The sequence below is a fragment of the Carassius auratus genome, unplaced genomic scaffold (genome assembly GCF_003368295.1).
Source record: "Carassius auratus strain Wakin unplaced genomic scaffold, ASM336829v1 scaf_tig00217034, whole genome shotgun sequence".
NCBI lineage: Eukaryota > Metazoa > Chordata > Actinopteri > Cypriniformes > Cyprinidae > Carassius > Carassius auratus.
In genome coordinates, this window is record NW_020528865.1 from 53,176 (window position 1) to 67,732 (window position 14,557).

Below are 14,557 nucleotides of genomic sequence, written 5' to 3' on the forward strand. Positions count from 1 at the left end.
GGTGGATTGTGATTGTGTAGTCAAAATTATAAAAGAGGCTACTAACTGTATCTAGTTGTGTAGATGGTAAAGTGTGTGTCAATCTGTTCCTTGACTCGATCGACCCGGGTTCAAATGTGTCTTTCAGTGAAACTTTTTTTCCTCCCTTTTCAAATTTCAAATCACATCAGAAATATTTTTTATAAAATTGAAGAAAATCAACAAAAATGGTAGGTGGTAGGGAGGTATTTTTTCTCAGTAAGTTGGCATCCATTTAATAATTTGAATGGAAATTTAGACCTAATTTACACTTACATCATACTGGTTTATAATGTATTATAGTGCAGAGGTGCATTTAATTGCAACTATTTGCAATAAGTAGTTAGCAAAATATCCTGCTATATTTAATCATTGACCCCCCCCCCCCACACACACACACCCATAATCGAAAGATTTTATGAAATATTTGTTAATTAATAATGTTTTCAACTCAGAATTAAATATGCACATAATGTTGTTATTTTAATATATTTTGCTGTTATTTATTGTAAGTAAATTGATAAATAAATCAAACTTCCCAATCAGATCCAGGCCACACAATGACTTTTCCCTCGGCCCAAGTACCACAAAGAATGACGGCCCGAAAGTCGCCCAGAAATGGATTAAAGACTTGGGCCACACATTGGCCATAACCGTCCCGATTCTAAGCCAGTTAATCAGCCTTAGCTGGCCCTGATCTGGGCCAAAACTGGTTTTATTATCAGTGCCAATTCGCAGCCTTAAGTGGGCCAGATGTGGGCCGGATCTGGGCCAACACTATTTTGCTGTCTGGGAATTTTAATATTGCATATTATTACTTTGTATATTTCTATGATCGCAATTATTGATTTTGTGACAAGCTTTAATGTACACACAATCTATGCCAATGAAGTACATAAAAAAGAATAGAAAATCAGACTTAAAACCCAAACATCATGTAACTGTGCAATAAAAAAAAAAAAACATATTGCATTGGTTTTTCTATTTATTTTTATAAAGAAAAAATCAACCAATAAAGAGTGAGTGTATAAAGTATACAGTCTATAAGAGAAACGTAACATACACATGTAACTTAATCATAATAATTTATAACAGATGTGACAAATGACGATGCATTGCAGTTGCAGTCCACTCTGGCAGAATATAATAGTAGTTCGAGGAGCAGGGCATAATTTAAGTTGTTAAAACTGAAAATACAGTCCTGATCCACCCCCTCAAGGTGCGCGTTTCTTATTCAAAACAAGCATCATCGTAAACACAGCATGTTGCAATCTCTGACGAAACCGACGAGATTTTTAAATAGTTACAGAGGAAGGAGATACATATCGCCAATGAATGCGGTTTGAATTTGGATTTTTTTTCCTCACACAAAGCATCACATGGATAAATTGAATTTACCTATTGTATTACATTAAATTGATTTAAATAAAAATAAATTACTTTCATGATCATTTTATTTAATGCTTGTGCATGACAGCATACTGATAAAAATTATGTGCCCCCCACTCTCTACTATAGGTCAGTGTGTGTCCTATAAACGAAATAAATATTACATGATTATGGTTAAATACTCTCTCTCATTCTCTTTCTTTTCATGTAAGGATTCTAAGATTATTTGTACCGATATTAATAATATAAAACTTAATAAAATTAATTAAGTGCAGTTTAATGCACTTGACTGATTTGCTTAATTTTTAAATGATAATGTTTCATTCTGTTTTGATTTGCCATTTCAAAGAATACATTAAAATGTATGTGATCATTTAAACATTATCATGCAATATTATCTTGTGTATTATGGGTCACATAATATGCTGACAGATCTTCTGATTTGGGCCACATATCACCTGACTGATCTGGGCCACACCCCCCCCCCCCCCCCCCAATCAACAATCGGCCCTCATGTTGTTTGCCGGATCCCCGCCCTGCTGTCATTGCCACACATGGCCCAGCTCTGGCTGAAAGGGTACATGCCATTGCCGACAGGAGGCCAGCAGTGCCACCTTGAGGCCACATTTAGGCCAAGTCTGCTTGCTATGTGGGTTACTAATAGGCTTATTTGCTAAGAAGTTAGTGCGTGATGAATCTGCACTTTTGGCGGATTTGCAGGCTGTTGCATGACATGAATGGATATTTATATAATATAATATAAACAGTAAGTTCAGTAATGTTACTAAATGTGTTTGTGTGCATGTGCGTTTAACTTGAATAATGTCCAAAAGATATCTGTTTTAAAGCAGTGGGTAATTCCCCAGACAGCAATTAGTTTCGGCCCAGAACCTGCCCACATCTGGCCCACGTGAAATCCATGCGGGCCAAATGTGGGCCAGATCTGGGCCGAAACTGATTGCTGTCTGGGTCACTCGTTGATTTGCTTAAAATCTACTTTGCGATTCTGTTGGCAAACATGCAGCAGAAATAGACAGCCTTTACAAGTAGTTTGCGACGCTTGCAATGTTACGCGCATGCTGCTGCTCTTTAGTAAGCCCACTTTTAATGGTACATGTATTGTGACTTCGTACGTTTACTACAGAAATGCTAAAATGTATTTAAAAGATTGACTGACCAAATCGCTTGGTTTGCCCACCCCTCCTCAAGCTCAAACTTATACGTCCATGTGTATAAATGGAATTGAGCTATTTGCTGTGTAATCACAAAAAAAAAAAAAAAAAAACTGTTATTTTAATTTAGTGTATTTTCACTTAGTGTAAATAGGCTGTATTGTGCGAACCCCCCCACCCCCCGGACGTGTGCACGTACAACACCCCCAACCTTAAACATCTTCCTTTGCCCCTTCCTTTGCATCCAAAAAAAAATAAAATACAAGAAAACCAATTTTTCAGACCTTAGCCTACATTTTGCTCTGAATTAACATAAGCACAGTACACTCATTTTAACCAGTTGCTAAATAAATGAATAAAAATAATCAATCAATCTAACTGTCAGCAGGTGACTGACATGAGTTACTCACCATGAACAATAACTTGAAATGTCTTCAGTTTTGCATCTGTGCTCTTGATGTCTACACGATAACGTCCAATGTGTTCAGTTCTAATGTTTGTGATGGTCAGAGATCCAGTCTGTCTGTCCAGATTCAGTCTGTCTTTGAATATCATATCATCATATGTAAAGGTAGTTGCATCTGCTTCAATCATTTTAGCAATGATTTTATCACCAAACTTCCATATTATGTTACTATCCTTCGGTACTTCAGTAACATCAGTGTGTAGAGTGACTGAATCCCCCTCCATCACTGATACGGACAACACTTCATCTGCATCAACATCAAACACACCTGAAGAACAAACAGAAACGAACAAATATATACAAACATACACAATTGTATTGTAATATTTGTGCTCTAAATACAGTATATTAATGACAGCAAGTTCTCCGGCAATATATTGTTTGTTAACAGCTCTATTCCTGTACTTGTACTTGGAAATGACAACGTTACACTATATATGAGACAATATAGTTTCACGAGCTTGAGCAGTTATTGACCCTTTTTATTCACAATGATGTATAGTTCAGATGTGATATTATGAGCTCATTTAAGGTCAGTCCCTGAACTAACTATATTCTTGCAGAATGCTACATGCTCTTGTGCAATGATAAATTACATTTTGTGTCTCAGTTAAATAAAAAGGAAAATAAATAAAAGGAAATTTCACAACCAGCTCAATTCTGAATTCATGTTTCTCATATCTATAATTATTTATGATTTATTTAACTATTATTAAATGACAGCACATCTAAGCTAACAAGCATGGATTTTTCACCTGGACACACAAAAACTGAAAAACTGGCACTCGCACAATGATGCATACATTTTATTTGCCGGTTTAATGTAAAATATTAAATATTTTACATTTTGGAATAAAGATTGGGCGTTTGTGATAGCATAACGTTTTCTTAACAAGTAAACTTGCAAGAACACAGTAAAGCCCACCCAGAGCTGGCCTAATATTGCAAGTACAGGTTGCAACAATAGCAATGATTATACTGTAAGCTTGTTTATGGAAAATGTGCATACTTTTATTAGTAGTCCGAACCCTGAATGAGAAAGACAGTAACTCAACCGGGCTCAAGTCCAAAAAACGGATTAATTGATTGAGAGAGTGACTTATTTCTGTTTGGCTGTTCTGTTTCGTTTAAAGTGTTCTTGCGTTCGTGTTACAGACAGTTTTATGTACAATAGACCGTCAGCGCCCTCTAGTGTTCACTACTAAACTCACATGCGCACCAACAACTTACTCCAAAAACACCAGTGTTGTTTTGGTGTTTGATTTGTCAGAACGTACATTTATGATAAAGTGAGACGTTTGAGTTTTTATTTAAAAAACAAACAAACAAAAAAAACAACTGTAGCTAGAAGAAGATAACAATCTGTTTCCGATTTATATTGAAAACGAAAATGTTAAATTAACATAAAAAATAAGTGTTACTCACCGTTCACGAGTAATAGAACCCCCAAAAGCAAGGTATTGCTCCTCATACTCAAGCTGCTTCTAATCGCGTCTGAACTACAACAACACTGATTAAGTGAACTGATGATGGACTTATCAAACCTCCCAAGTCACGTGGTTTCTCCAGAAAGCGGGTGTGTCGCGTCATTATAGAGATCGCTAATGAGTCGTCATCATGACGTTTTCCCAGTGGTGAACGCAAAGCATTTTGGGAATCCGCGGCACAAACATTAAACGCCAGGCTTCTTTGCATTGAGGGAAGAACTAATGTTCAAGATCCCGTCTACCTGCTGTGTTATAAACTGCAATAGTCGTTCTCACGATAGAGGTGGCATAAAGCTTAAGAACTGAATATCATTTTATCGTTTTCCAGCGAGGAAAAATAATAGTGCAAGCCATGTTTCAGAGGTGATAAAAAGGCGACGAAAGGCATGGATAGCAGCGGTAAGAAGGCCAAGATATCACTCCACCACACATGATGGTGTGTTCAAAAGCATTTTCACAAAGGTAAATTACAATTACTCTCTGTAAATGTTAACTGTTAATTTAAAATCAGTTTTAAATGTTGTACATCTAGGCTAACGTTAACTTACATTGCAATTTATTTGGTGACTGTGTTTGCAGGCAAACCTACCTATGAAATGTTGGAGTGTGATCCTGCTTTGATTACAGCAATAAATTAGTTTAAAATATATTAAAAAAGAAACGTTGTTTTAAATTGTCATAATATTTCACAATAGTACTGTTTTTATTATAATTTTTTAATCAAATAAATGCAGCCTTGGTGAGCAGAAGATGCTTCTTTTAAAAACATTTAAAAAATCTTACTGACCCCAAACTTTAGGTAGTGTATGTCGCCCCCTGTGTATAGCTAATCTGGATTCCTTTAGGAATAGAGGTTGTGATATGACACAATTGCTTTGTATTGTTACTGTCAGACACTACACCTGCACGGCTTCACCTGAGATCCTGAGGTCCTGTGAATCCACCTCCATCACCAGACACTGTCCAAACCACTCATGAGACTGAGCTGAAGAACTTGCTGAATAAAATTGTGGTTGTGTGCTGTGCTTTGACCAATATGTGTCCAAGTGTTGTTGTGAAGGCGTTTTTATACATTTAGATGAATAAATTAACATGTAAATACATTTAGATTAATACATTTACCTTTATAAAGAGTCCATAGAAATGATGAGAAACTGAAAATATGAGGTAGGTTGTGGGTGATAAGTCACAGACACATGACTCTTCTCTGGCTGGTGCTGCTGAGTCCCACGCAGCCTAAATGGAACCACTGTATAAGACAGTTCTGATTATCGCAAGCTAACATGTCATCAAACTCTTCAGGCTGTCTGTAAAAGCACAACAACACAATCTTTTCACATGCCCTTCTTTTGGGCTGGAGGGTGTTACCTTGACCAGTCGCTCTGCTTGTAAGGATCGAGTCCTTTTGATCCTCTTTATTTTCTCGTCATATCTCATCTTTGCATTAGGATTTAGTTTTAGGCGGTATGGTCCGACAATGTTTTTTAGCCCGCTGAATTTTGTAGGATTATATTCTGTTTTTCACGCAAATTTTTCATTATTTTCATGCCAGAACACAAGCCTCCTATGTCAGACCAGGCGGCAAGGAAGTCGACCGGAAGTTGAAGTCGGCTGTGTGCCGCCATCTTGTAGCAGAACTTCACTTGCGTTAGCATTCCCATTGACTCCCATTCATTTTGGCGTCACTTTGACAGCGAATAACTTTACATCTGAGGCGTTTTAAGACTCAGTTTGTCCATTATTTATTTCTAAAGATACATGCCCCATATAAACAGTTTTTGTAAAAAATAGGCTAACGATTGCGTCATAACCACTCGACTCTCTATCGCATTACCGTACAGACAGGAGGAGAAGCTCGCAGGCAATTAACTTAATATGGCGTACTGGCGTTACATTTTAAAATACTATACAAAATAATTAATCAGAATACTTACTCCTGCTCACTCACGACAAAAAACTCCCCGCTCATGCTCGCCGTCTCTACAAGATTAACGATGGCAGTTTGCACGCACAGCCACTTAGAAGATTTACATCTGGCAGACAGGTTGCTGACGTCGTCAAGCTTCGTTTGAGTCTGCGCGTCAGAAACGGAAGTGCTAAAAAACGCTAAAAAATGGGCTTCAATTGTCTCAATTAAGTTCCAATGGGGTCGCTGTGTCCATTTATTTTACTGTCTATGTGCCAGACCATGTCAACTGGCCAAACATACCCATAATTCTTTGCGTCCCGATGACGTTGCCGCCCAGTTGGTCACATGTGTTAGCGATCTCTATAGTTTGCTATTTCGAAATGTTCCAAAGTGAATCTTGACTTGATCGAAATTATGAAATGCTTGTTTATTCGAGGTTTTTGATCTTGTGCATTGCATTAGTCACTAGATGGTAAATGTGGAAAGTTTTGTTGAAATTCCACTCTACCACGAAAAATGTACAAAAATAAGACAACAAACGGACATCTAAAATAAAAATTTTAATTAAATTTAAATTTATGCATTTAGCAGACACTTTTATCCAAAGCGACTTACAGTGCATTCAGGCTATCAATTTTTACATATCATATGTTCCCGGGGAATCGAACCCCCAACCTTGCGCTTGCTAGCGCAGTGCTAAAATAAAGATAAACAATTTACATCCACATTTATTCTCTTAGTAAATGTTTTTATTTCTACTATTATTGGTTTAAAATAGAAGGTTCCATATAGATTCAATCACCCACCCATTCACACAGAAGAGAGTCTGTATTAATATATATATATATATAAAAAATGTGATTGTAATTAATTTGTATTGCAAATAAATAAATAAATAACAATTATTCCTTGCGATAAAAGTGTCACAATAAGTACAGACATTCATCGTAATGCTAAAATTAAAATAAAAACAAGATAATAGGCTACATTTGTTACTGGAAAAGGTTTTAAAAAACATTGCTTTAAATAGTAAAAATGTAAAATATAAATATCAATTGTGATTACTGTGAAAACAAAACCAGACCTACCTGCAACTTTTGAGAAATGTTTTATTCAGGTATTAAAATAACATAAACTGCATGCAATAAGACATTTAAAAAGGTCACGACAGTACCAGAATGGTACAATATAGACAGACCAATGGATGTATATGGTACTGCCTTATCGTTTAAAAGAAAAATGAATTAAGCACACCAGTTTTTTTAATTTATTTATTTATTTATTTTTATTAAACAATATTAGGGGTCACTTTGCATTGGGTAAGAGAGAAACTTTCAACTCTGCAGGATATGGCCTTGGGTTATAAACATCCACATTATCTTATCATTTGTTTCTCAAGTTCACTCACAGAATAGTGTGTTTATATAAAAGCAAAGGGAATCCAGATGAAGAGAAGACATTCGAGAGAGAGAGAGAGAGAGAAAGTGTGAACTATTTGTTTGAGCCCAGCAAGCAATTTTGCGTCTAATAGACGTCTAATAGCCGCCTAAACACAGCCGAGACGTCTAGGCTAAATCGAGGCTAATTTTGGGCTGTCAGTGAAAATCTAATAGACGTCTAAACATACCCCAAGAATAGACAGCTATTAAATGACTACATATATACGTCTAATAGATGTCTAACCATAGCCCAAGAATAGACAATCAGACAGCTATTGAACGACTATATTTATACGTCCAATAGACGTCTAAACATAGCCCAAGAATAGACTAGTCATCAATTAGACCGCTAAACAACTACATACGTCTAATAGACAGGCAATATGGGTCTAGGCTAAAACAAGGCTGATTTTGGGCTGTCAGTGAAAATCTAATAGACGTCTAACCATAGCCCAAGAATAGACTAGTCATCCATTACACTACATATACATGTAATAGACAACAAAAAGAGGCATAAGGATTCTTTTCACTCAAATATAACAGGTTCTCATAAATTAAAATCCATCCAAACTAATTGAATATAAAGGGATTTATTTTGAACAATTATATAGACAACAACAACTTGGACAACATTCAAACATAAAAATGAACAAATAAAACATTGGAAAAATATGTAAAACAATTAATTTTTAAGAATTAACTGTTTACTTTAGACCCATAACCCCCACCCCCTGCCCTCCCTGGTGCTTGTTTGAAATGATTAGAAATAGCATTTTTTATTTCACATTCCATAGCTGATGAAAGCTGGTCATCACTGCGTCTGCCAAATGAGAAAAAGGAAAGAATTATTGCTCAAAAAAAACATTGTTGACAATCCTTTTTAACTAATTAGTCAATCACTTTTGCTAGGATGATTTAATAGATAGAGTTAACAGAATATAGATTGAGACTATATAATTTATATCAATATAGACAATAATTTATATCAATATTATAATTAATATCAATAATTGAACATTTTTGCTCGCTTAGTGGTGATGCAATACGGCGTGTAACGATACGCGTATTGAACAATTCTGTACAAGGCATATATATATATATATATATATATATATATATATATAAATTTCACTTAAATGGCAATGAAAATGACCTATTAATTTTCAGCGAGAGCATTAACTCGATCTCTCAAGCGACGCCATTCTCTTAGATATTTGGGATCCATAACTTCTGAATATGGAAATAAAATTAACATTATAATTGATTATGTAACACTGTTATCCCAAGACATGTCTGACTACTACCATAATGTGTTTTGAAACTGAAATACAGTATTTTTTTTAATTATCATTCTAATGAAGGTGAAAACAGATTTTATTTTCATTTCTACTTTAGTTCTTCCCTCAAGTTTAAAGGGATAGTTCACTTTGAAATTAAATTTTGGTATGTTTTAGCTTACCTTAAGGACGTCCAAGATGTAGGTGTCTTTGTTTCCGCAGTAGTTTCAATTTTTTAGGTCAAACTATTCTTGTCTGTCAGTCATATAATGCAGGTCTATGGTCACCACCTAAAAAGGCCATGCACAGAGAAGTCCAAATTAAACAATTCCCCATCGTAAGTACACATTGATGGACTAAGACACGAAACGAGCAGTCTGTGTGAGAAAATGAACAGTATTTATATCGTTTTTACCTCTTGTACACAGCCACGTCCAAGTGATATGAGGGCTCGCGTGCTTCCAGGTGTGTGATGCGTCCGCGTTCTGGCTTAATTTGCGCAAACGCCACACTTAGACTAAGCCAGCCCAGAATGCGCACACACCGAAGCACGCGCGCCCTCAGATCACTTCGACGTTGCTGTGTTATAAGAGGTAAAACGATATAAATACTGTTCGTTTTCTGACACAAACCGCTCGTTTCGTGTCTTAGGCTATCAGTGTGTATGGTGGGGAATTGTTTAATTTGGACTTCTCTGTGCATGCTCTTTCAGGTGGTGACCATATAGACCTGCATTATATGACTGACAGACAAGAACAGTTTGACCTAAAAATATAAAAATTGAAACTACTGCGGAAACAAAGACACCTACATCTTGGATGTAGCTTAAACATATCAAAATTTAATTTCAAAGTGAACTATCATTATAAATCATTCTTTATCACTTACTCATATAACTTTAATAAACATAAAAAATACTTATAGGCGTAGTTCACTTAAAAAAAAAAAAAAAAAAAAATTAAAAACAACAACATGTAATCATTTACTCACTTTCACTTGGTTCCAAACCTGTATGGCTTTCTTCTGTTGAACACACACAAAAAAATATATTTTGATGAATGTTGGTAACAAGACATTTAATGGTAGTCACTGACAAGTGTTCTGTATATTCAATTGCTGTACTTTGTTGACTGATTGCAGGATAATCTCCAATAAACAGTGTGTTTAAATCAAATAAAGTGGATTACATCACTCCAGTTCTGAGGTTTTTACACTGGCTATCTGTCTGTCAAAAAATTAATATCCAAAAACTACAGTTGGTTATTAAATTAACATTTTAAGGCCAAAGTAAATTTCTAATCTTCTGATGCACTATGAACCATCCAGAGCAGACCTCTCAGGACATCTGGGACAGTACCCAGCTACTTTTATATCTCCAAAGTCAAAACAAAACATGGAGAAGCAGCATTCAAATTTATATCTGAAACAAATTCACTGAAAACTGAATGTATGCTGCATATTTTAATTATTTACAAACTAGTTTAAAGACTTTATGTTTGCCACTACCTTTTATTAAATGGAGAGGATTTTTTTTTTTTTTTTCATGTTGCACTATGCTGCTGTTAAATTTTATGTAAAGTACTTACAGAATTTGCTTTAAATCAACTCTAATTTAAATACAAATAAATACTGGTATCTTTATAATAATAAAAAAATAGTAATGATAAGTTTCATAGTTTCATGCTTACCACATTCATTGAATTTAGATACATTTGCAATAACACGTGCAAGGTAACGTTAACTTTTTGGAGAAAAGTAGTACTCTGCAATGTTAATGTTAAAATGTCACGGTTTCTACACATTATAACAGCTAACTAATTCAAACAATAAACATATCAAAAATAACACGCATACTTACAAGATCGAAGTAGAAATGTGAAGGTTTTCACTCAGACTGTTGCTCACCCGTTGCACTCCGACAGCTGCCTCGTGTAAAATAAAATGGCGGAAATGTTTATCGCGAGATTTGGCTTAAGTGATCTAGTCACGCAATGGCATTAGTTCCAGTAGACATGTCTCAGTAGTGTTTCAATTGTGCCATCTAGCGGTTGGGAAATGCAATTGCATTTGATTAGATATTTTTATCGTAGATTGTGTATGAATGTTTGACAGAAAATATATATTAAGCTGTGTAAGCGAAAACATTTCAAAGACTAATATTCTAGGTCGCTGGTCTATATCTGAGCCCAGATTGCAATAATTTCGCCAGGTGGGCTAAAGCAGACCGCATATAGCCCGTCCAATTCGGAGCTAAATCGTGATCTACCATGCCTTGAAATGACGTATTGAACCTTGATATCATACCAATGCGAACATGATTGAATATTAACCATTTCATGCACTGCCTGGCAAAAAAATACAATTAATCAGTTTTGACAAAAAGTGGGCTACAATAGCCGGGTCTGAATACGAGCTAAATCGTGGCTACGCACAGCCTACACATATAACATGTAAAATAAAGTAAACCAAACAACTTGTAATCACGTTAGACTCTGCGTACATGATGGAATATCATACATCTCACAAGTTATTTTGCAAAAAAAATACATTTATCCAGATTAAATGTTATTTGGGCTAAAAGTGGGTTACACATAGCCTGACTATATCTGGTCTATATTTAACCCAGACGTTGAAATGACGGCTATTGCTTGCTGGGAGCGTGTAGTGTGTATGAAAGCCTTCTTACATGAATCTCATCCCCTCAAAACAGCTTTACTTTAGGAATAAAAACAATTACTACAGTTTGCATTGAATGCTTTTGAGGCTCTAGCAGCTCAGTTTCTAAGTCAAAGTGAAACCTGCTGTGGTTTAATTCACATCAGTTAAGTGGAAAACTGAATCAGATGAATGTGGCTTCTGTTGAGTGGACACACGTCTCGCTCCTTTTGCATGTGTGCGGTTTATTTACGTGCAAAAACAAGAGATTATTTTCCTTCAAGACAAACACTTTCCTTCCACTCAAAACAGAAAGGCTACATTATAAGTGAATGTATAAACAGTTAGATTAGATTTTCATCAGACTAAATTCATGCATTGGTATGCATTTGTTGTTCTAAAAGGTTAAAGGGTATGAAGCCAAACTTGACGGAAGCATGCAGACTGAATAAAGTTTTGTTTTTGTTTTTTTCTGATCGGCTGACGATTATTTTTTTTGAAGATCTGCTTGTCTCCCCGCAGGTTATCTTGGCCACACACACTATTATCATGCCATTTTGTCGTGTTTCATGAAATCGACATCAGTTCTTTTTCCAGAACTCATCAGCCACTGAACGGATCTCAAACAGGTTGAAGAAAATGATTCACGCACTTGTTTTGTTCTGTTTTACTCGTATATTAGTCACTAAATGACCTAGTTCCGAAATATATTTCAGATATGCTCACTGAATATAAACCTAACAGAGCACTCAGATCACTAGGATCAAGTCAGTTAGAAAAACCAAGGATTCACACAAAACAAGGGGAGTCCGCCTTTAGTTACTACAGTATGCCGCCCACAGTTGGAATCAGCTTCCAGAAGAGATCAGATGTGCAAAAACACTAGTCACATTTAAATCTAGACTCAAAACTAATCTGTTTAGCTGTGCATTTATTGAATGAGCACTGTGCAATGTCCGAACTGATTGCACTATATTTTCACTGTTTTTTTTTTATTTTTATTTTTTTTTATCTTATGTAAAATCATTTTCTAACTGTTTTAAATTCATTTTAAATCTTGTTATTATTTTTCTTACTTTCTTTTATGTAAAGCACTATGAATTACCTTTGTGTACGAAATGTGCTATATAAATAAACTTGCCTTGCCTTGCCTTGTTTATGTTTTTTCCCTCTGATTGGTGAGTAGCATAATAAATGTGGGCTTATTTATGGCCTTAGCGTTAGCACATAAGCCAAAAATTTTTAAATGATTAAATTATCAAAATATTTAGGTTTACGTTTACATTTAGCTACATATATATATTACATTTTGATCTCTAGGTGCTGAGACAGATGAGATGGGGTCAGCGATGGAGATTCGTTCACTCTCACTCTCAGAACACCCTTTTTACTGTCACTTATTCTTAGATTTCTTTTTTTTTCTCCAGCTCCTGTGCCTGTTCCTGTCATCACCAGATACTCTCCTCAGTGTCCATCATCACCATCACCATAATCATCATCATCATATTGTTCACTGTTGTGTTCAGTGGAGAATGTGGGTCATGTGACTCTCTCCTGGTTCAAAGGAAACAGTTTATTGTCCAGCATCAGTGTGTCTGATCTCAGCATCAGTCTCTCTCTTCCTCTGGAGGTGGAATATCAGGATAACAACAACTACAGCTGTGTGATTAACAAACCAGTCGCTACTATCTCACAAAATTACAGCATTCCTATCACATTTATGGCAAATAATATCACAAAACCCATGGTGACCCTGATGACAAAAACAATAAAAACCTTCACAGAAATTTTAATGATTTCCACTACAAATATCCGTACAAACCATCAAATTTAACCATTAAAACCATTAAATAATGGTTTCCTGTAGTGTTTTGGGGCACATTACATAAGGATTTAGTGGCTTTAACAAAACCCAGCAAAAAGAAGGTGACCAATTACCAGTAGAGACCAAAAGGCACCATTTTAGTTTCCATTAAAACCAAAACAATTTTTCTTTTAACCAGTAAAACCATTGCAAATTATGTGATGCTTTCTGTTTATTTTTTCAACAGGACTGAAATGCATTATTGTATAAACTAAAATACTTGAAATGTACATAAAAAGAGCAGAATGCAAAATGTATATTACAATGATAAACGTAAACCTCTAGAAACCTGAAACAGCAGAATTCATATGTCTGTCTGTGTGTGTGTGTGTGTCATACTGTATCATACTAATCGCCTTATATCTACTTCATTTACTCTTTTTTTTTTAACCCAATAGCTCTCAATTCAATGGTGAACTGCCTTTAACTGTCATTTTGCATTATTGACACACTGTTTTCCTAATTAATGTTGTTCAGTTGCTTTGACACAATCTTTTTTGTTTAAAGTGCTATATAAATAAAGGTGACTAGACTCAAATGTGACACGTTGTAGAACCGCTGCTGTCTCTTTATGGATGACTGGAATAATCATGTCAGACACTACAAAGTGATAAATGGCAGTGGATGCTGGGACCTGGGTTTTTATGCTGTATTCCAGGCAGGTTTTTGAGCCCGTAACTCACAACTTCAAACCACGACTCACGACTTTGTAGCGTTCCAGGCAAGTAATGCCAAACTTCCTGAGCACAAGCAATTGTAGCAAGATTAATAATTTTATTGCAATGTTACACTGTCCTAAAATCGTTTTTCCAACATGTACCACTTGCATAAACACTGCACCCTTTCGCAGGCTGTGTGACGTCAGAGCTCGGAACTGGGAG

The 14,557-nt window shown here is 35.6% G+C and overlaps 1 long non-coding RNA gene across 1 annotated transcript; it reads right to left on the minus strand.

Moving 5' to 3' along the window:
• Positions 1–8,601: 8,601 nt before the first annotated feature.
• On the minus strand, positions 8,602–11,423 carry LOC113099800 (uncharacterized). The gene is made up of 3 exons (XR_003289522.1): positions 11,016–11,423; positions 10,148–10,180; positions 8,602–8,700 (listed from the first exon to the last, which is right to left on the minus strand). It is a non-coding gene; the product is annotated as an uncharacterized LOC113099800 (long non-coding RNA).
• Positions 11,424–14,557: the final 3,134 nt, after the last annotated feature.